This window comes from Thalia democratica, chromosome 5, assembly GCF_965202585.1.
Source record: "Thalia democratica chromosome 5, ktThaDemo2.hap1.1, whole genome shotgun sequence".
Classification (NCBI taxonomy): Eukaryota; Metazoa; Chordata; class Thaliacea; order Salpida; family Salpidae; genus Thalia; species Thalia democratica.
This window is the reverse complement of record NC_139169.1, coordinates 22,892,167-22,895,974: the sequence shown is the minus strand read 5'-3', so window position 1 is coordinate 22,895,974 and position 3,808 is coordinate 22,892,167.

Below are 3,808 nucleotides of genomic sequence, written 5' to 3'. Positions count from 1 at the left end.
ATCACATGCTGCAATTAAAATAATCAGCTAAATATATAGTTTTAAAATTTATTTTATTAGTAAAGATTGCTGCTTACATTCTGCACCAACGAATATGAATGTTTTTTTTTAATTGAAATTTACTATAAATCTTAAACGGTATGAATCGATAACATATTATTAAATCAAACATATTAACTAAAATAATTTATGTTTTGTTTACAGTTATAACTAACTAGTGTACAATAAAGAAGTTCTATTTAAAAATTTCAGACTCAATCTTTACAAATTAAAATAATTTATTTTCAATTTTGTTGAATATAAAAAAAAAAACATTAAAAAAGAATAAATTTAAAAGTTACAATTTTTCGCAAGCTCTTGAATGTACATAGTTATGATCAAAGTGAAAAGAAAAATTATTTATATCAAATAAATAGATATTAAAAAGTTCTTAAATTAATTAATTTTAGTATTTAGTTGTTGTGTTTTATATGACATAGTTTTGTGTTAGAAAAACAATAAAAGATAGCACGTAAGTAATTTGTTTTTTTTATTTAAAGTAAAACAACTTTTAATACAACAGTTTGAGTGACAAACAAAAAGTTAACGCAAAAAAAAATGTTTTATATAACAAATTATTCATTTTATTATACAAAAACAAAACTTTCATTTTTGCTGGTTAATTCCTTTACTTTGGTGATTCAATAGAATCTCTATAATTTTATACTTAGTTTTTTTAATTTATTTAGCTGTTTAAAAACTGCACAATATATTAAATTTGTATACTAAAATCATAAATAAAAAAAAGTGATACATTTATTTTCTTTTATTGTACAAACATATGTTTCTCTGTGTTAAAAATCAACAAACTTCAACTGGGTTCTGTAAAAAAATTAAAACTGTAATGAAAGCACAGAAGCTAAAGTGTTCATCAAAATTAAGATAAAATAATTCTACATATTTTTTGAGGATAATAGTTAATAATAGGTAAAATACTTTATGCTAAATCTGACTATTATAAAACTATATAATAATTCGTTAACACACAGAAACATATGTTGGTACAATAAAGGAAGATTACTGTATAATTTGTTTTTAATTGTAATCAGTGAACTTGTTTCCCTAGGATAATTTGTTAGCAAATACTCAAATCTATAATTAGAACAGTTTAACTAAAAGTATTTATAATTTTGAAAACTTGCAGTGTACATGTGCGCTAGAAAAAATCCAGTCATAAAATTAATTTTTCCAAAAAAAAAAAAGCGTACTAAAATATTAACTTATTAATAAATGCAGTACACTTTTATTAAACTAAAACAAAACTTACTTTGTTTTTTTAACTTCTCAATTTTAAAATGAATAATAATTGCATAGTAAAACCATTATTGAATTTAAAACAAAGAAAATTTTAAAAGTATATGTAATGTTTTAATAAGTAATATTAACTATCTGTTCGGTTCTAGTTCAAAATGCAGTAACATCTCGCATCTTTACGCACTCGTGACGTTACACACTCTCGTTTAGTTATGCATTTTAAAATTCTAAAAACTTCAAATTTTTTTTTTTTTATACTGCACAAATTAGGTTTATTGAATATGTTTAATTCAAATTGTATTTTTAAATGCTAACTCACCTCTCTATACCTTTAGAAGGAACTTTGTATACTTATGTTTCTTGACTAATTGATAAACATTTAGTGATACCTCAGTATATCAGAAATTTTGTTGACATAAGATATTAAATAATTAAAACTCTGAAAGAAATATGACTGTGTTAGATAACGAAAGTATATTGAGTAAAGAGAGTTTAAAACACAAATAAATAATACAGCACTCTTGCCTTATATATGAATAAACACCATTTTATAATTGTAAACAAATGCTTAATTATAAATTGAACTTGCTAAGTAGAATAGAATATAAATGTCAAATAAGTCACATATAACTAAAGATAAAGAAAAGATCTACTTATTAATAAATTAGTAAAATTTTTCGACTCGTATTACTATTGTGCATAAATTTAAATCCTTTTTTTTTACTATATGTATAGTTTTATCTTTTGTTTTAATATTTATAAATAAAACAAACAAATTGTTAAAAGTGGGAAAGTCCCCAGTCTGCTTTTAACAAGAAGCAATATTTAAAAACAGTCAATATAATAAGTATATTTGGTACCTCTCGTATCTTTGAGATTTCTCATATCTTTACGCGTTTTTTCTGTGGACACAATGTGCGTAAATAATCAAGAGGTTACTGTACAGGGAACACAACTTAAAAAATCGTTTAGTGACGAGGTTATATTTAAGGAAACAATTAGGAAAAATAATTTGTACAAGTGGTTGGTGCAGCTTTATTTTCGTTTCTTAAGATTTCATTCAAGTGTGGTACTTTTTAAAAATAATTTAAGAATTAACAATCAGTGCATAAAAATATGCTTCAAATTTACGTAAAGGTTGTAATTTGCAAAGTAATTCTTAGGAACTAAATATAAAAGGTCAGTTTGAATTTATATGACCTATATCACATACTTTGTTTAAAAAATGCATGTTAATAGAATATTCTTCAGTTTTGTTTTTAGTTTAACTTTTAGGTTTTCCTTGTTTTAATTTTTAGTTTTTTTAATCTTAATTTTGATTTTACGATAAATGTCACTGTGCTACGATGAAAAGCATTTTAATTAAATTAATAATGCATTTTTTTTTTGTTTAATGTAATTATTCAACTTTTACTTAATATTTATACCCTTCCAGCTCATTTGAAAATTATCTAATATTTAATTTTGTTTAATGTAAGTGAACGGTGGTAAAATTTATAAAAATTATTTACAAACAAAAATTAACAATATCAATTAACCTACTTTTAAAGGTAGATAGTTTGCATTTAATTTTATAGTTGAAGTTTATATATTATACTTTTATGTACTTAAAACTATATTTATCCAGAAAATAACGTAAAATAAGTTATTGTTTTAGAATGTTTTTATATAGTTTACAACTTTCTATACTATAATTCTAAATAATTTGTTTTAAATGTATTACTTAAAAACTACTTAATAAATTTATGGAAAACAAATGAGTTTTTATTTAGTGTTTAGCTATGTTTAATTCCAAAACATAATACTTTTACGATATTTGTTTTGTTTTTATTTTGACACAACAAACACATATAGCCTTTTTAAGAAAACAACAAAAAATTTCTTAGTCATCGATGATTCAAGTTAAAATGCTAGTTTCAGTAAAACAACATATATGTTTTGTTCATCAGATGAATTTCTACATATTTTACACCACTTAAATTTTACTGGTTACATTACTTCTACTTTAAGTATTTAATTTGTATTATTTTTTTTAAAGAAACAATTATAATTAATTGATATGGCTAAAAAAAAAGTTTAATTAAAATTTAAAAGAACCTGCTAAATTGATTTAAAAATTCAAAAACAACATTGAGAAAGCGAAATTCCTACCAGATAAAAACAATTAAAACAATTTGGAACTTAAAAATTTATTAAATGTAGTTTTGTTTTCTTAAATGCACAAAAATTTTATTTCGTTTATTAATTTTGTTGTAATTTACAAAACAATGCTTTTGAAAATATTCTCAAATATAAGTTGAGACAACCAATTTGAATTTACTGTCTTATGACATTTTAGCTACCAAACCAAATAGCATGTTTTACCAAAGTACGATATAGTTTTTATATCATTTATAAAAGTGAAAATCCATTGTAAACTGATATCTTAATAGAAGTATTCTAAATAATAGGTTAGAGCTCTTAGTTTTAGTTTCGTTTATGTTACAAGAAAACTAAGTAAAATATAATTATCAAA